The sequence below is a fragment of the Lepeophtheirus salmonis genome, chromosome 3 (genome assembly GCF_016086655.4).
Source record: "Lepeophtheirus salmonis chromosome 3, UVic_Lsal_1.4, whole genome shotgun sequence".
NCBI classification, from domain to species: domain Eukaryota; kingdom Metazoa; phylum Arthropoda; class Copepoda; order Siphonostomatoida; family Caligidae; genus Lepeophtheirus; species Lepeophtheirus salmonis.
In genome coordinates this window covers 43,524,034-43,545,243 of record NC_052133.2, presented here as the reverse complement: position 1 = coordinate 43,545,243, position 21,210 = coordinate 43,524,034, and the positions used below count along the sequence as shown (strand labels likewise).

General features: G+C 29.6%; 1 protein-coding gene across 9 annotated transcripts in view; it reads left to right on the top strand.

Annotated features, from left to right (window-relative positions):
• Positions 1-245: 245 nt before the first annotated feature.
• Positions 246-21,210, top strand: part of Calx (sodium/calcium exchanger 3) — a 47,432-nt gene continuing 26,467 nt past the window's right edge. For 3 of the 9 annotated variants that reach the window (XM_040709349.2, XM_071887415.1, XM_071887416.1), the window contains exons 1-2: positions 246-571; positions 18,681-18,797. The gene's annotated coding sequence lies outside the window, so the exon portion shown is untranslated. Of the gene's footprint in view, positions 572-18,680; positions 18,802-21,210 lie in introns of all 9 variants that reach the window. The other 6 variants (XM_071887420.1, XM_071887417.1, XM_071887419.1 and 3 more) reach the window with 3 other exon arrangements.

Sequence of the window (21,210 nt, the reverse complement as noted above, 5' to 3'; positions counted from 1 at the left end):
TAAGAAGGATTCAGGCTTTTTCTGACTCTCTGACAACTATATAACTCCTAACTATATATTTATACGAGGATATGAATGTTGTGAGACGTCGTGCAGCATAAATTTTTATTCTACTTACTCCATTCCAATACTAACGAGAAGAAACCGATCGTACATTAAGTAAAAAAAAAAATCATTTCTAAGGCGTGCGGAAGAGAGGAAGAAGAAGAAGTGAAACAAACAAGAGGGATTTTTTTTTATTTCTGTTTAAATATATATGTATAAGTTATTATACTAAGGGCAATATTATCATTGTTATAACAATAGCGTTGTGAGGCTTCCTCGGTCTTGTTCTTCATTCTGGAATTTTTAGTTAACTGATAGATTGTGTGAGAGATAACTCCGTTTTGTCTTATTTTTCTATAAAAAGTGGTGTAGAGTGACAGACATAATCATCGTGAACCATGTTATAGTTTGGAAATTAAATTTTGTCATTTTGTGAAAAATTAAAGTGCATCTCAGATTTATTGGATAATTAAATAAGTATCATCTATTAAAAGGGAATAACACCATTTTTCCTTTACAAAAAAAGGTAAGTGATATATAAGCAAAGTTAAATGAAGCTCTTTTATTTTAAATGAAAATATAAATCCACAGAAACAAAAAAAGTTAGATCAACTTCTTCTAAAAGAAGAAAAAAAACACTAATTTTTCCACTCACTGAGACGAAATCGTTGTTGTCATTTCTATAATTAATTTGTCAAGTGAGTATTTAAAATGTTAGATAAGTGCATTAGGAGGTATGTTGAAAGTTTGCTTGATGCAAAAGTGAGATGTTGGAATTGGTGTTAACACATTATAAACATCTTATTCAAAATAAAATATGCACATATGTATGAAGATATAATATATGCTGCCTATTAACATAAAAACAATCTTCTACAAGAATCAAGAGAAGAAGAAAATTCAATTTCATTTTTCACTGCATACCTACAAACAGCTCAACATTTCATGAACATATTTGAGTCACTTATAGGCTTTTTATTCTAGTTTCTGTGGTGTTTTAAGATACACAAGAGTTCTACCTATAATTAGAAACCTTTATGCCATTTCAGAGACTTATATTGGTCCCGAGATGGGCTATTTCAACTTGGAAATATGCCATTTCCAACCTCTCCAAATGGCTCATAAAAATAAATTTTTGGTAGACATATACATCTAATCTCGAGAGAAAACATTATAGCTTGGTTTTGTGCTGACGGGGTACATGTTATATTACACCTTGTTTGTTGTACAACACAGAGGATGTCGTCCTTGGTAAACAAAGTTTTTCTAACTGCTCATTGATTAACTTATTCTCATCTCTCTTTGTTCGGAAAAAAAAGAGGGAAAATACAAATTATAAATAATTATATCATTTGGATTGCTCAATATCCTCATTTGTGTATGAGTCAAATTGAGTCTTCAATCACATATGTAAATACATAATGAAGGATGTATCAGTCCTAAAGCTTTGATGCCCGATTCTTTCTAAATCTTAAGGAAACGTCCGAATACGTTGAAAAATTCGGCCTCCATAACAACATTTGCTAAATTAAGTCTTCATAGATATCAATTAGTGACGTCATTATCCATCATTACTCATCAGAATAATAAATATTTTCATCAGACCTTAATAAAATACATTAGATTAACAAATTTGGTACATAAAAAATACTTAAAGTTTTACTAAAATAGTAAACTGAAGGATTTTACTTTAATATACGTGAAAACGATTTATTGTAGAGGGCGCTATAAAATTAGAGACAATTTCAAGGACCAATGACGGGTCTGAAGCAGTGATCTGTCGGTCCTTATTTATTTGGTCCAGTCTACTCTTGGGATTGGTCCTTTGACCTAACAGTCCTTGCAACTGTTCCTTAACTGTCGGTACTTATAATTTTTCCTACAAATATAAATGGTTTATTATGTGAAATAGGATATATTTATTAAGATCATTGTACATTAAACATATTCTTGTTTTCATTATACTGCAATAATAAAGCAAAATTATATGTATTTATGTAATGTGCCTGAAAAACAGTCACAAGGTGTAAGAAACACTGTATCAAAAGGAATTTAGTTTAACTCATTTTTAAAAAAAGAACGGGGAAGTACTTTTGATACAAATTTAAGTCAATTAATGTCACTTTAGATGAGGTTTAGCAACGAAAAAAGTCACATTTAAAAAAAGAATGCTCCAGCTGTTATTATTATTCTTTAATTCTTGACTAAAAAACGTCAAAGTATTGAGTGTGCTCATAAAAAAACCTAGAGTGCAATGGTTTGTTGGCAAGTAATCTTCTATATTACTTAAGCAAAATTTGTATGTCAGTCGACGCCTAATAACTTTGGGCAGTGACGTGTAATGCAATATAAAACGAACGTATTATATAATTTAATATATTAAATAATGGAGTAATTTAAAAAATGAAAGAAAAAAAACCATAATGACGTCACGAGATTTCAGTTTTAACTTTTTTACGTAGCGAAAAGTGGGATTGGATTAGATGGGACGTAACTGGACTGGACATGACGTTGGTCCTCATTTCTAAACAAGGACCAACAAAACACTAGTCTGAAGTTGACGGGAAGTGGGCGAGGACTGATTATATGTCCGAAATACAGGATCAATACAACCCTATACATAATTGAAAATAAGGCGGCAATTAAATAATATATAAATCCGTTGTTGCAGGGTAACGCTACATTATCCATGTAATTTGATATCGACATTTAGCGTTCACAACTCCTAAATATTTAATAAGTTATATTTATAAAAAAACATGGATTTGCCCTACAAAAATATTCAATATATCCTGTTTGTAGGGATGTATAGTATTTCGTTAGTCCTTATTTATGCGGTTCAGAGCAGGTTAGTCTTAAAACCGGTCCTTATGGCTGTCAGTCTTTCGAACTGGTAGTACTAGAACTGATTAAGAAAAGAAGAAATGTCATCAAGGTCCAAATGTTATTACTTTTGGACTGATATGCAAGACTGAACTGGACGTGACTGAAGTTTTCAGTCCTAAATAACTACTGATAGAACGCTAGTGATGGATTGATCCTAAAAGTTAACCGTTTTGTCCTAGATCTCAAAGACACATCAGGCAAAAGATGTACAGTAGAATAATTTATTTCAATCACACATCTCTGATTGATATCAACCTATGACGTCAACATAATGACAAACTAAGTATTTATCTCAATATAACAATAAACTTATATTAAACAAATTCAACAGTTATTTTCATCCATATTAAAATGATGAATTGTAGAAGGCGCTTTATGTTTTGGGACTTTTTCTAGGACTGATGACAAGGATGGGGTGGATTTGAAATGTGGGTTTTAAAACCCTAATTATAATTATCCATACTCAATGCAATATTATAATTAAGGTCCTTCACACTCGTGTCGTCTTACGGATCGAATTGACCGTTTTCAAGTTTACACTTTGAAAAATACCTCTAATTGATATATTTTAAACATTAAATGTATTTACTTTAACTAAATAGACTGCAACATTAGGGATAGGAAAAAATTACTATTTTTATCAATAAATTGTCTATAAAAATGCCTTTTGTACAAAGATTGCCTTACGGGTCATTTTGACTCGCTGATTATAACTGATATTTTATGTTATAAAAATCAAGATAAACAAGTAAACCTTTTAAATATTTACAGATGTTCTCTAGTAGACTAAATAAGAGCATTTTATGTCGACATGGATCTCGAATAAGATCACTCTAATTAAAGAAACAGTAGATTTAGAGCTATGAAGATAGATAAAAGACAAATATTGTTTACATGAACGTTACCCAAAAATATTGATCTAAGAAAGGCAAAAACATGCATATGAATTAGTCAAAAGCCACATAAGTTAAAAATAAGGAAATTTTTTAGATTACGAAATGATGATATTTTCTTAAAATTATTGAAGTTACAAATAAGGAACAAAAGTAACTTGCTAAAATATGCTTCATAAAGAATAATTCAGGATGAAGAATTTGACGAAGATCTATTTGAAAAAAATTATATTAAAAAAATCAAACGAGCAAGAATAATTTTTTACCCTTATTGTTTTTGTCAAAAACTGTTGGATAGAATGATTCTGATTGACATAATTAAATATGGATAATATAATTTATCTCAAACTTCAAATATACATATTGAAATATGTGATATTTTTGAGAGCGGGTCATTTTGACCCTTAAGACTACGGGAATGCATAAAGAGTAAATACCATATGTAAATATATATTATATATAAGTAAATGAAGATGTAACACTCCGAAAGTTTGACATACTATCCAGTCCTTTCTGAAATCTTAAAGAAGCGTCTTAATCGGACACAAATATCATTTGATGGAACAATTTTTGTTCTTGTAATTAATTTGAAATGAATGACCCCCAAAGATTATGTTTGCAATCTTTTTATCAAAATCATTTTACAGTGAACAAGTTACAGGAATGATACAATGAATGTGGGTTCATCATAAATAAGTGAATACGCACTCAAGACAGGGCCTCACTCACTTGATTGGAATACTTATCTTTCTAAAGCTGCATTTCAGAACTAATCAAAAAGGTCATTAATATTATTATTGTGCATGGTATATCCCTTGCATATATAATATATGCAAGAAATGATTATCATTAATTTAATATTTCCGAACAAGCTATAATTAATGGCTGAGCAAATAATGATTAATGAATACTACATACGCTTGTATCTAAAATTGAATGCATTATTTGTCGATCTGTTCAACAAAATTGAAATGAATTTATATACATTAATAAATGATTTGATTAATATTAAATGGATTCAATCAAGAGATTGGGGGAAAACTATCAATCATCAGGAAATTAATATAGTATATTCCAGAGTTGTAAATCATACATAGCAATTTCTGTCAGCCCCATATAACAAATTGTGATTACGGGACTATATTTGGGCAAGTATCTGTTTTTGTATCAACAGGGTCGTTCAAGTAAATCTGGACTACCTTTAACTACGTCTTAATGAATACAAGAAGCAAATAGAGGCTTGAAATTTTATTTACAAGATCTAATAATGCAAAAGAAAAAAAATCATTGAATTGTGCTTGCCATTTTGCCAATAATTTGCTGCATACGACCAAATAATTTGAGGACGTCCGAAGGGAGACTTTCAAACAGTACTTGATGATAAAGCCTTCAAGGAGTCGATGCCGTTGTGTGAATTGGAAAATACCTTTCTCTCTAACTCTTCCTTGAAAAAGTAATCCATGGGATTACTCTCGGAGGAGTTAGCGGACCGGGTGTGAGGTTGCCAAAATGACACCTTCTCTTATTTAAAAAAGTTTTGGGTCTTGCGGGCCCTGTGAAAGGGGCCGAGTATTGTTGAAACAGGAACACAAAACCATTGGCCTGAGCTTTCATCCAAGGTTTCACTACGTCATACAGGAGTTAACAGTACCTCTCGGCACCCACCCTCTCCTTTGGATCATCCAAGATACTGCAAACGAAATAAGCCAATTACGGCAAGATAAAACAAATGCTTTCCGGGATACGGGTACATCTAATCATCTATAAAATATCGGCTCCGATCAAAAATATTTTGATATCAGCTCATGCTTGATTTCTACCAACTATTTTTTTTATAGAAAATGAAAGTTTGAACACATATTTGTATGCCTCTGCTCGTTGTTATTTATATATATATATATATACAACAAGTATGTATAGGGAATAAGTAAAACACATTTGCTTTATTTTTTGCTAATGCTAGTACCCGGCATTGTCTAGAGTTATTTGGAGCCAAAGAATCGACGTACTTTTTTTTAATAATATATAAAATCCTCAATATTTCTCTTAGTTTTCCGTTAGCACACTTACACGTAGTTACTCAATACTTAAATGTTATATCCTCAAGAAAAATTATAACAACTAAATTTTTTTAATATGACGTGATGAGCAAGAGCGTACTTTTGTCTTTAGAACACTCCCTGACCGAACTTAAGCTACATAGGCTCCTTTCTAAAAATCATCTAAAGTCACATTAATTATAAATTTGTATAAAATATAATTTGGTATGAAATTGCTGCAAAATTTCATACTTTTTAAATACCGTTTTTATACAACTATATACATATACTAACTTATATTTTATTTTATAAATATGACACGTACACTCAATGCTATATGCAAAACGCACGTGACATTTCATTAAATCGAATCAATGTTACTTCTTAAATCGAATCAATGTTACTTCTTAAAGTTTTACGACAAATAGCAATATTTGTTGTTAATGGATAGATGCTTCACTTAATTCAGTCAAATTGTATCATTTTACTGAATACTCAAATTGTATTTCATGGTCAAATAATGAAATACCCTAATTCCCTGAATGGAATATCCTTTTAGATTGAAAGAAGTCAGAGTTGATATTATTATAAATACCCGGGAGAGTACGTACATTCATGCAAATAGACCAACTTGGATTTATTCATATAAGTAATCATCTATTAGAAAATCAAATATATATTTGTATATCGTACCGGTTTGTACCATACAATCGTAGCAGTCCCAACCATTACTAGGGTTTTTGTTTCAGGGGTATTGATATTAAAAATTACATATAATTAACCTATTTAATTATTCATTTATGATATTCATAACTCTATTTCACCGTATTTAAGGATTTATCCGTAAATACCTTCTCAGATATTTATTATTACATCATGTATACTTTCCTTCAGAAATCGATCCCTAAATTCACCATTTAAAATAACCTATTAAAACTCAATTTTATGTCATGGGATTAAGTAAAATTAGTTATTAAAGGTTATATGTCATGTCCATGGCGAAACATTCAGAACAATTATCTATTTTTATTGAAAAATGTTTTGTTTTTTTAAATTTTGGTATTAAAATTTTGAAAATATCTTTCCGATTCTAAATTGAAAGTTTCATTACCCAACAATCCTCAAAACAGCCATAATATTTCCTTTATGCCTTTGGTCCTTTATCATTTACTAACTATACTTCTCAATAATAATGATAAAAAAGGATGGTGGGTAAAGTGTTCGGGGTGGGGGTGGAAATGAAATTAGAGGGGCTAAGAGACAAAGTGCACTCGTGGGTAGTATATGTCTCATTCATAATGGAAATATTAACAAAGATTTAAAAGTTATGAAGATGCCATTCAAATCATTTTCTCAAAAAAAATCAATTCATAAATATTACTAAAAATTATATTAAGAAGGGGCTTTTTTGTATATTTTTTCCATGGAAATGCTCTGCAATCATGAAAGGTTGAGCCCTAATAAGAATTCTTGATTTTTGTTTCCTTACTTCTACAAATAAAAGTCTTGAATATATCATAACTTTCTAAATGCTAATTGTCAAATTATATCAATAGTAAATCAATTTGTGAGCTAAAACTCTCATTTTTGCCCATAAGTGACTTGTAGCAATATTTCTCAATGAAGACTGGGCCCACTATATACTTCATAGTAGATAGTAATGGATTGCGATATTGTTTTTTTCGCAAATAAATAGCTAAAAGGTTTGATTATCCAGTGAATTATACTTATTTATAAAAGTTCTACTATATAAATATATTCGTCATAAATACAAACTATTTTCAAACAGTGTGTCAGTCAAACGTATAAACAGAGTTTGGATTCTTGTCAACAATATGACAATCTATTTTAATGAGAACAACAAAATGAAGGGTTTGATGACGTCAAAGGAGGTACATAAGGTATATGTTAAAGCTATATTATATATCGTAGACTCTTTTTGAGTTAAGAATTTGCTCCTGTATATAGTCTGAAGACAATCCAAAAACTAACTTTGGAAAAGTTTGAGGGCTCTAGTATAGGGCTTTACGATCATTAAAATTAGGCACAAGCCAACAGGGCTTGTTAATTTTATTTTACTGTCCCTGTGAAAAAATTACGAGCCCAGAATATTATAAATATTGGATTAGGCTATTTCAGGGCAGGTATATAAGTATTTCTATTTTAAAATAAAGTAAGTTTTTGGGAGTAAAAAAAAAGTACTTTATTTTCTCTAAAACAGAAAATATTCTGTATAAAAATATTTTGGATCTATCATCCATCCATTTGAAAGTTTTCCATTATCTGCTCTTCTATACTTCTTCGAGTTGAATATTGATCTTTTTAATTTTATTGACTACTTTCCTCCCTTCTCGTTTGCTTACGTTCCTTTTGGAATGCCCAAGGAAAGGAAAAGTCTACCTCTGAAACTAGAGTTGTCTGCTTTGCGTTAATTGGTGCTAAAGCATACATAGGTAGCTGCCTCACTTCTGGTTGTCCAATAAGCTTTCACTCCCTGACGAAAATTTTCATTGCTTCGGCAGCAAGATACGCATCCTATTCCTTAAGGATTTCCCGTTATGAGGATAGAGAATGGAACTTCGCTCCAGACATTATTATGTTTTTCTCACAATGGTCATTTAAATTCTACTTAACCCTTAAATGCTTAGTAAGAAGTTACCTGTTGATAAGGACAAGAACATTGAAGATATAGTTCTTGTTTATTGGTCTGTTATAAATACTATTATTTTCGTATTTTATGCTCCAATATTTTGTAATGGTAGACTTTAGTTTAATTTTATATAGTCTGTAAAATACGGTGGTGGTTAATATTGAAGGTTTGGGCTTTGATCTAGAGGGCTAATTAGATTATTTATGAGTAATTTCATTGCAATCCATTCTGATGTATTTTATTAGTATTTTAATTTTAATTTTGTTCTATTTATAATATTAATAAAATCACAAAAAAAAGTACATCAAAAAAATGAACTTGTAACATAACCAGAGTCAATATCAAGCCGTTTGACTATATTAAGATGACAAGTGTGTAATAGTTTAAGTACGTACCTTAAAAACAATACCAAAAAAGCACCAAGTCAGCAGAATATTGTGGCTGTGGAGCCTTTCTCTAGTATAGTTCCAAGTATGATGTTAAACATCAAAAATTGTACTTTTCATACTTTTTCAGTTTTTCCCTTGTGAGTAAAGACTATTTTGTACTTTACTTTGAATAATATCTAAGGGCTCTAAGTATTGCTTCATGATTTGCGGTTTCCTATTTTATCAAAAATAACATAGTGAAATGTAATAAGTTAATTCAAGTTATAGTTTTTGAACAAAAAGGAGAAACGTTATCTGTAATAAAACAGAGAAGCCGCAAATCATTGAGCATAAATTATTAAGCAAAAGGTGTGAAATTATTCATTAAGGATAAACCAGATACTAAAAAAATATAACAAGTACTATTTTTGGCCCATAGCATTATACCTGGAACGGTACAAAAACCCTAAACCTAAAAATCCCATCTTTTCTGGTTCAAACGTTGCAAAAGTGACTTTTTAAATTATTCCCAGTAGAAAAATGTGTTCTACAATGTGGAAAATATTAACCCAAAAATGGAACAGTCTCAGGTACAGACACTCAACAAGACTTGAAGCTAGATAACTTATTCATTGGAATTTGAAAAATGTACTAACCCGTGAAAAAAAGCAACAACATAAAAGTACAAAGGTATTTTCTTGTTTTTTCGAAACAAAGTTCTTCACAAAATGTAATGTTAAATTTTAATTCTTATGTATAGCTCATTCTACGGTTACAATTTTAAGGGGGAAAAAAGTCATAACGATGTTTTTACCTTGCCGAAAAAATGTGTGATTGTTTTTTTCTTTCAATTACATAGCGTTTTCACTGATGTCATAGCTATTAATAATTAAATCATAATTAAAGGGGTCAACTTCTTTGCGGTCAATCTTAATTGATATTTTTTACAACATATAACGGTCAAATTGTCATGAAACTTTATAAAAAGTATTTAATCGTAATTAAAAACTTACCGTTTGGATTGACCAATAGATTATGCCAATTCTGTTTTGTAATATTTGAATTAAATCAAAGTTATATGTACTGAAAATCCCTTCAAAATGGACATATTTGTTTTGGATCGATTGCAGTCGAGGGTAGTTAGAAAAAAATATCATATTCTTGATATTGCAATTTTTAGTTTATTGTATATACCAGGGATTCGTTAACGGCGGCTCGTGAGCTAAGTTCGACCCCTGAGTGAATTTTATACATTCCACGAAAATTATTTAATAACAAGAATGATATAAAATGCATTTAATGCTAGAATGATTACCCTAAATTGTGTTTTATGACAAGTCTGATATGTCCAAGTAAGCTTGGGAAGGATGTGAATCTATCGTAGCATCCAAGGTTAATAGATATAAAAGGTTTTACAATAAAGCTATTCCCGACTGATGTTTGACTTCCACCACGCTATTTAATAGTGACGTCAAAGAGTATAATATACTTTTACTATTAATCATATAATTTCTAGTATTATATGCTCCTAATATACCGTTGTTATACTCCATGATGTCAAAATCTGTGTGTCTTGCCTAGCAGTCTGAGAACTAAAATAAGACAATTAAGATTCAGTCATTAGAGTTATAATATGTTTAAATAAAAATATTAATATGTCAATGAATTTTATCTTATATTTATGTATAATTAATTCCCCAATTAAAATTAAAGCCAACGTTTCATTAGTGTGGCCTGCGAGATGAACTCTTCATTTCATTTTGGCTAATTTCCAAAAGCTGTGGAGAATCCCCTATGTAAACAAGAGTGTATGAGGATGTAATAACATATTTTTAGTACAGATTAGGCTCTGGATGTTTGAAGTATAGGTTTTTGATAGAAAGTAAAGTTTAAGTCCCTATATTTGTTGGTCCTATTTTAACATTAAAAAAAACAAGAATAATTTACCTTTTCCCTTGTTATTAATTAAAAAATGGTATTTATTCGTTAAAAACCAGCGTTTCTCAAATTAAGTACCGCGGTACACTGGGGTGTTCTAACAGAAAAAAGTTTGAGAAACGATGTTTTCGACTCTCAATATGCCACAATATATCAGCAATGCTGCCTTTTCATGAAAACACTGTTTCTACAATTACTTGTGATTGTATAAATATATATTCAATTTAAATAATGAATATTATGTAAAAAGAATTAAAACGTACCTAATTTTTTTCATAATTTACAATTTAAAATGAAAAAAGAATATTTTTTTTGATGAATTGAATCACTAATTTTTTTAAGAATCTCATTTGGCCATTCTACTTGAATATGTAGAATAAATTATTTAAAAAAAAATAATTATTCATACTTTGCTTGTTCGTTTATTTATCTCATTAGTTTTTTTAAAGGAAATTATAATAATAGAATAGTTAATTCGTAGCATATTCATACAATGTGATTTACCAACTGTAAATAAGAGATGGGAATTGTAAGGCAGAAAATGAGTTTGAAAAGTCATTTTTGAATCGAAGCTAATGCAATTATATATTTTGCTTATCACCTCTATACAGTGATTCCTAATTTTTTATCACTGCAGAGCCTCTAAGGGTATTTTTATGACTTTTTTTGTGTGTCAACATAAAATCAATCTTGAACAAAAATTAAGGACACAAAAGCAGGCTATATTAATTTTTCTTAAAGTTGAGTGTGGATTACATTTGTATTCCTCGACAAATTATCTTCGATTTATATCGTCAATTATTATTATCGATCCTTTGGAAACACCGTATATTGTACAGAAAGTAACAAAAATTCAACATAACTATGACACGACTATAAATTGATTTTATTTGATTGACCATAACGGGATCAAATTATGTTTCATAAGTCCAATGAGAGCTTTGAACTATAGTTATCATTCTTGGGTATCGTAACACGATTTTAATACAAATCCTGTAATTGACTGCAATATATCTATGGCATATTTTATTAAATGTTCTATCATATATATTAAAAAAAAATTCGGCGTTTCATTTTTTCTTAATTTTAGTTCCAGGTTGTTTTTATGCTTTAGTCATCCCATACATGACTCTACAATAGACATATGATATATTGCTTTAAGAAGGAAATATCTGAAAAAAGGATATGCATTTAAAAGGATATTAAAAGTTTTTGTCTCTGTGAATGTGGTAAAATATTTAGCTATTATGGAGTCGTAATAAAACTTATGCTCAACTAAAAAGGGTTTCCTCTGTAAATACTTTTATGTACATATCTATATATAATTCAGGAACAAATGCACTCATTCAAAGGATATTTGTACTGTGCAAAAAAAAAACTAAAAAAAAAAAAAACTCAAGAAAATGAAGAATATTTTTATGTATCCCCTACCAACAACAATACTAATTACGTATTTCCATTCAAAGCCCTAATGATCTCAAGGTTCAAAGATTACCTGAAGAAGGCAACACTCCTTTACTTTTTCCGGAATTACCTTTTTCCCTTACCACATAGTTAATGAATTGATTATGATTGAAAATATTAGGTAGATTTTATATGGCTTGAGGGAAATATGTTTGCTGTTCATTCCTGATAAGTGATTTATTGCTGGCCTTTATTGCTTGAGTCATTTATAAATAGATCGAACATCTGAGGAAATTAATTTACTGTGGTGTTGTCTCGCTTCGAACAATTATTGACTCGTTTAGCTTCAAAACCCTGAGTTGACTTCATATTTACCTCCACCAACGAAGTTGAACGAAGGTTAAGTTTTTGCCCCTGTTTGTCAGTTACCAGTATGACGAAAAATATACTAATCGATTTTGATCACACTTGATACGAAGATTATATTTGGTAAAAGTAAGAGTAAGCCAGTAAGTTTTGAGGGGTAAAGTTCAAGGTCAATGTAAGAATATGAATAGGCCACCATAACTTTTGAATATATTGAGATATATAACTCAATTTGATTTTAAGGAGACGTTTTGTCGGTTGGCCAAGTGCACATTATAGTTTATTATTCAGTCAGTTTCATCAAATAATTTAAAAAAATCATGGCGTAGCTATCCCATAGTCAACAGGGAAATGTTTTCTTAAAAGATCCATTTTGGGGTTGCATTCACACTAGGCCAGCGCTCTGTTTCTCCTAAAATATATTTTTTGAATCGGCTTCAAGTGAGGAAGAGGTGACAGCGCCATTTATGCAACTCTCATTTTCCCCTTCTTTATTAATAAGATCAATGAAAATCGTGTGTATTTTGACCATGTTATAAAAAAAAAGACCCAAAATGAAGATGATAGACCTGACAATTTGAAAAATGTTTTGGAAGATAGAAGCTACAATCCGCTGTTATAATGAAGGATGGGAAGAATGAAATAAAGAAGGACATTGTCAATAATTACTCCAATGTCGATCTTCAATTCTACTCTAAGTCCAACAAGGACTTACTTTTATAACTCTGCAACATATCCTCTAGGATTAATCTCTGCCTTTTATTAACACATACAAATTTTGAAAAAGGTTTATTATGTAATTGAATCCATTTAAGACACTTTGTCGGAAAAAATAATATATGTACATATTTCATGATGATTCATATACTAAACTACGGCAATGACAAACATATTTTGATAATTTTAGAGTGTGTGATAACTTGGAAATAGGGAGCGTGAATCAGGACTTAATCAGTTACATTAGAGCTCCAAAAACATTTGATCCAAACGATTGGCTTATTCATTTGCATTGTCTATTTACTACTTCTTTTCTGTAAATATTTTTTGTCTTTCCTAATATATTTATTAATGGCGAGGTAGTTATGAATTTTGCTACAACGGTTTTAATAGCACTTTATGTCAACTATTGAAGCATTCACATCTTTTTAAATTAGTTTAACATAAAAGTAAATCATAATTACTTTCTTTTGCAGCATTAATCGTGAATATATAATATGTATATGGGTATATATATATTTTGATTATTGCAAAGTCCTCATCAGCAATGTGTACATTCGGCGAAATGGCATTTGGCTAATTGTTCGAGCATTCTCATAAATATACATCAACATTCTTAGCCGGGTCTGATTAAGCAGATTTCTTTCTCGACACTTTTTGAATCCCAATAAATGAAATACAGCATCATATTGAAAAAATTGCGGTGTTGAACAGGCTATATTTATTTTCTAATCAATCACTAATTCTCTTGAAGTTTTTCCCATCTTTGAAGAGACAGATTACACGTCATACACCACGATTTTCTTAGAAATTGCATTATCTCACAGATGCAAAAAAAAAAGTTAATACATCATTATTCGTAAGACAGCAAAAAAAAAAAAAAATCCCCAAAATAATAAAAGAGCAGGGAACAAGCCAACAGCTTATTTTTTCATTCTATAAATTATCAACTTGACTCGGTTCAACTAGCAATTTAGTTCTTAATAACAATAAATGTGTCGTAGTTATAAAATAATATGATATTTCAGTTTAAGTTTCTATAACAAAGTTCCACATATTTTAATATTTAGACATATTTACCGATATAAAGGATTGATAGGAAAAAGTATTCTATGATGTCAATTGTTTTTTCTTTTTGTGTTTTAATTCACGAGTAGCAAATTATCCTTGAAAAATCTTGCTCATTCTTGATTTAACTAGGACCAGGAAAAGATGCAACACGGTTAGAGTGTAATTAATAAGTAACGTTATGTGTGTTATTTCAATACCATCATCTTATTGAGGGGTAGAGGATTGAGTTTCCACGTTGAAAAAACATTTCCTAAAGCTAAATGATGTGTTTCGCCTCTATGTTTTGTATCACTGGTTTGAATCATCCAAATAGGGGGAATGATTCATAATAGCACTAACAGTTATCGACATTTAGATACTTAGAGATATCTTCATTAATGAAAACTTCAGTGATAATTTTTTGACATTTTAGTTCATCTGTCTTTTCTGCATAAACAAACTATCATAAACATTTCGTCATCTTGTCATCATGAGTGAGCAAAAAAGCCAAAAGGCAGTGCATCACAAATCTCCTAGATACTGAATCATGAGGGTAATAACATCTCCCTTAAAGGAAAAATTCCAATTGATCTTTGGGTGTAAATTGAATAAAAACTTCTAAATAAAATAAATATGTATGAATTTAAATTTAATTACAATATTTTCCTTGCACTAATAATATTTTAAATATAGCTCCTCTATATAGCAGTAATTCCCTTTCTCCCCTCAAAATCATACAACAGGCAGCTAATATTAAAAAAGCTCTTAACTCAGGTGTACCCAACATTTTGCTCTCACCTTTTCTTTTCGTTACTGTTTAGAACATGTTTGTGTTCGTTCAGTTTGAGGTCATTTTTGTTTTTTTCTCAATTTTCGAGCATATTTTAATCATTAATTATTCTGTTATGATATTTTATAAAATTAATAAAATAATGAGTTCACATGATCGTTTCCTGTATTTTGACGGAAATATTTCAGGTTTTTTTTCTTCATAACTTAGAAAAATTATAGAAATAGTTAAATATCAGTAATAAATAATAATACTTACGAATCAGGAATTACTCGTCCGATTCCAATTGATCATCCCATCACTAGTGTTATGTCGTTCCTTATTTATTCGGTCCAGTTCAGTCTTAGGACCGGTCCTTAACTCTTGGTTCTTAATTTTTTATGATAATATCAGTCGTTTATTAAGACAAATAAGGTATATGACATGTGTATTAAAATTATTGGACATATCTTGAAAAAAATATTTTTTTATTTTTATGATAATACAATATGATACGAACATATTATTTTGTTAAATAGTTATACAATTTTTTTTTGTAAAATAACAGAGTATTTAAAAAATGGAAAAACTCTCTCATTGACGTCACGAGGGATCGATTTTACCTGTAAGTACCGTTCAAATGGGACTGAACTGGACAGCGGTCCTTGGTCCTAAATAACAACACTCCCCATCACTAATATTGAAAATTTTGACATCCCTACATAATTATATTAGTGATGGAACGATTAAAAAAAAAACCCCGATGGCAATTTCGATAAGATTTTCGAAAAAAATCCTAATGCTGATTCTTTAATATTTAAAAAATAGCATTTTGCTCTCAGAGGCGTCTAAAGGATGGATGATAGTTTGGGGGGTGGGGGGTGGGAATGGACTGTATTTTTTTAGAAAAAATTTCCGAAAATTAAATTTAAAACTTTTTGAACAAAAAAATTCAACTGTTAAATTTTTTAAGATGCAAATTTTTTAAATATTAAATTTCTGGGAAAAAAATATTAAATTTATAATTCATTAATTTGGAGGGCCCCCAAATTGGCTATTTTTTTCATAACTTCGACAAGTAATAAATAGTTCAATACCAGTAATAAATTATTATAAATATGAATCGGAATATCAAATTAAACATTATTTTCCCAATGCCGATTCCAAATTTCGAACAACACACCCAATTCTGATTCCGATAAATCGTCCCATCACTAGAATGTACCTTCCTCTTCTCAGGCCAAATTAGAGTCTTTCAACGAACATAGTTAAATGATAAATATCCTAAAAGGGAGAATCAACTCTTCAGGGAGGAGAATAAAAAATAAATAACAGGACGAACTAATTTACCTGTACATATAAGTATAAAAGCTTTACAAATGATGATAAAGTTGTTAGTAGATCCAGACATTTAATTTATGTACATACAATCATTTTCAATCATGATTAATTGCTCTTTAAGAAGTAAGGACTGTCTTATTTGTTCACTCAGCTTCAACACGAGAGATAATGGATTCAACAATTAGTGGTGTTTCGGTCCAGTCGTATGATCGGTGCTTCGGACTATTTATACTCGAAATGGTTTAAGAAATAAAGTTGAGTTATGTCCTCAAGGAGCAAATTTTATCTGTTTCGGGACTAAACTGGACCGGACAGGAGTCTTTGGCCCTAAATAAAGATCGTCACAACACCAGTCCTACTCATATATTATCAATTATTATTTCCATCGTATTATCAATATCACTAATATTGTCCGGGTTGATTTTTTATAGTCTGGGGGTCCCCCTTTGAATCGATGCATACGTTGTATGATTTGCAAAGTATGGGTTGTGGATAAAAAGAAATCCATAATTTGTATCAGATTTAGGATTCAGTCTTGGGACCGTTCGACGGTCGTTCACAGGGAGTGACCTGAAGGGCCTTTATCTTCCCTTCCCCCAAATTAAGGAAAAATTCCTTCTTTTTTTTTTTTTTTCAAAAAATTTAATATTTGATTTTTAATTTAATTTTTTAAATTTTGTTCCAAAATTTAACTTTTTGTGAATAACTATGGATTTTCTCCTTTATTTTCAAAAGATTAAATATTTGATATTTTTGTGAACAGGTGTGGATTAATTACCCTGCAATATTTAACTAATACGACTACATAGGAGTTATATATTCATATATATCATGGATCACTATATACAGTGTACCCGGTTACTCACTTTGATATATTCACAGAGACAAACAACATTTCCTTTATTAAAATAAGTATAAGTAATTTCATTGAAAATATACAATTTTGTTATTTTTTTTTATTCAATTTGAAGCAAACTACTATGTCAAATAAATTATTATTTGAAAATTCAAAAAAGTATCGAAAAAAAAATGTTTAACAATGATAATTTTTGTGAAATGTATAATTTTGCGTTGTAAATATTTTTAAGCTTCATGGAACATATAGCGTTAAAAGTGCTCTTGTCCAGATAAATTATAAAAATGTTGATATTATTCAAAGTCGTGGATGGAGAGCAATGAAGTTAAAAAAAAATATATTTATTTATTTCATTTTCAAATACAATATAACTTATTACAACGAAATTTTTTTACGATCTGCAATTAACATAAATCAATCTCTACTATAAAAAAATTCACATCAAACCCCTATAGTTCATCATCTAGACTTCTTAGAAGGAATTAACTTTTGTTGATAAAGTACTAATTTTTTATGCTTCAAATATATTACGTTGACATAGAAATGAATGAAAAAACTATCAATTTCATAAAAAAAATTCAAAAAAGAAATATTTTTTTTATCTTGAAATTAGAATTTCACATAATTTACACATTATATATAAATATTCAAATATTCAAAATCAACAATTAATTTTGCAAATATAAGGTTATTTTCATGTGGACTTTCTTAAAAGTAGATTTGATAGGAGATTAGTAGAGGAGGCCCGATATGTCTCCACAACCAAGTAACCAGCTTCAGTGATGATGTTAGGCATGTTTGCATACAATGGGTGTTCTGACAAGATGGATCATCTCTGCACACTCCCAAGAAACCCTAAAAGTGGTTCCAGGCAAAATAAAAAAAATCTTAGCAAAGAACTTCTGGCTGCTGCAGAGCTCAGACCTCAACCTCTTAGACATCTAGGTGCAAAAGAAGTCCAAGGTCTATGGGCACGCCACAACAGCACTAATGCCCTTTAGACCTCCGTCAACAAGGTATGAGTGGGGAGTACATCCAGAGGATCTCCAGCAGCTTCTGTAGCCGCTTGAAACTCACCATCAATTCTGAGGGCAGATAAATTGACTAAAACATGTTGTTATGCTTTTAATTAATAGTAACTGAACGTGTTTCCTAATTCTCCCAGGACCCTATTATATCCTTCAATAAATAGTGTGTTAAAATGCGTAAATTAAAATGGTTGGTCCAGTATTTATTTATTCACTCTCTACACTCAAAACTACATATGAATAAAATGTGTTTTTTAATGATCATCTCATTTACAGGCATTTTAAATCAATTATAAATGACTAATTCATTCATTTTATTTTGATCCACAGTTTGAGAACTTTTAAATTTTGATTCACGATCAGAAACCGCCAGATATTACATAAAAATAAAAAGATCCAACGGAAGAAAAGTTGTGCCTCGGGCAGAATCTCAGCACAAATATATTTGTAAGTATGTAGAATTTGAATATTTAAACGTAATAGAAAGCAAGGAACACTATTTTTTGGAAAAGTGATCTCTGTTAGCAGATATGTCGTCTATCAACGTTACCAATGTATATTTTTCTTTTTGATTTCTAATCAGAAGGATTTAGATAACTTTCACACCTTAATTATGTATATGGACTTCAATTAACATTTTTAGGTCAAATGGAGTTATTATAATACCATAATATTGACTTATACTTAATCGGTGCAACATCGTCTGACCAATTAACAGAATACTTTAAAAAAACTGTGAGTCTTTTTTACTGTTGCTATACACATTTTTCAGTCAATAGCTTACTGATATAAATAAAACAAAGTTATCGGTAATAATTGGTATATCCACGATAAAAGATAACCAAACGTTAAGCTCACTAATTGGAAAGTTATATATATTTGAATAAAAGGGTTCTTGGAGTTTAACTCATTTATATCATGTTTTTGTCTATACATATTAAACAATAGGGTCCCATCTTGAGATAATCCAATATATATAACAGATGAGATACACAGACCCCAATTTTTATAATATATATTCATAAATTTTTATTCCTTTCGACGAAAAAAATCACAAAAAATTCAAAATCTAATTTTACTAGTTCTTCATTCTTAATCATGAATCTGTAATTAATTAATTCCTATCAAATCTACTTTTAAGAAGGTTGACATGAAAATAACCTTTTATTTGCAAAATTAATTGTTGATTTTGAATGTGGGCTTATATATCATTTGTAGTTATCAAATTATATGAAATTCCAATTTCAAGATTAAAAAAATATTTCTTTTTAGAATTTTTTTTATGAAATTGAAAGTTTTTTCATTCATTTCTAAGTCAATGTAATATATTTGAAGCATTAAAAATTAGTATTTTATCAACAAAATTTAATTCCTTCTAAGAAGTCTAGTTCATGAACTATAGCGGTGTAATGTGAATTTTTTTATAGGAGAGATTGATTTATGTTAATTGCAGATCGTAAAAAAATTTCGTTGTAATAAATTATATTGTATTTGAAAATGAAATAAATAAATATAATTTTTTTTTGAACTTCATTGCTCTCCATCAACGACTTTGAATAATATCAACATTTTTATAATTGATCTGGACAAGAGCACTTTTAACGCTATATGTTGCATGAAGCTTAAAAATATTTACAACGCAAAATTATACATTTCACAAAAATTATCATTGTTAAATATATTTTTTTTCGATACTTTTTCGACTTTAGATATTTAATAAAGATGTCTTTAAGTGCAATTTATATCCCCTCAGTCCTACAACGTTTTACGTATTCCATTTGATGGATGAGTTTTTGTATCCTTGATTTGATCAGATTGAAAACTTAAAATATATAATTAGTAAATCGTTAAACAGAAAAAATGATAATTTCTTACTTATGACTACAGTTGCCATTTTTGTAATGAAAAAAAAAAGCGCAAGGAGAAGGCAAACCATATTGTACTACCAAATTAAGACCTTTTCTAATATCAACTGGTTGTTATGAGACTTTGCGAAAGAAAGTGAATTACTTCTATTAAGTAGAGAGCTTTCTACATTAAAAATAGCCCTAGTGCAGGGAAAATATTATTATTACATATAAAAAGTCACATATATTTATTTAATTATGCAATTTAAAACAATTTACACCAAAAATATTCGAAAATACTTCCTTTCGATGGAGGAATTTACTCCACGACAAATTATTAAATAATCAACAAACAAAAAAAACAAGCATCAAACGTTTCTCCTTTTCTGATTATAATGTAGTTTTTTTCTTACAAAAATGCCTACTCTGTTCATGACCTTCAAGTGTTCCCAATATATTTCATTCATCGATAAAGTGCTAAAACAACATGTTTTTGAAAAATTTGTATCTAATTTTAGAGATGTCATATGAAGAAAATCATTCATTATTTATAAAGATCAGAAAAAGCAAAAAAATAGTTAATAAATTACCCAAGAATAAAAAAAAATTAATTAAATCTCATTAACAGATGTTCCAAAAAAAAAAAAAAAAATGTTTTAGACATGAAAAAAAAAAAAATCAGAAAATTATAACCACGCACATGATTTTCATTTGAAGCAGGGGTTATCAACCTTTTTCTACAGAAGGCACACCTTCCAAAATAAATTAATATAAATCTGGAGATATAAATAGTCACTAGGAAAACTTCCCTGGAAAAAATTGCCTCTATTTTGTTCAAACTTCATGATGAATAATAACACATTATAAATTCGCATAATATTATTTATGACAAATATCATTTTCGAAATTTAATCCAATTTTCTAAAAAATTGATCGAAAGGATTGGTGAGGAGGGAGGGGGGGCGGGGGTATAAATATCTTGGGCCTCTTAAAATATGGTTGTATAACCTCCA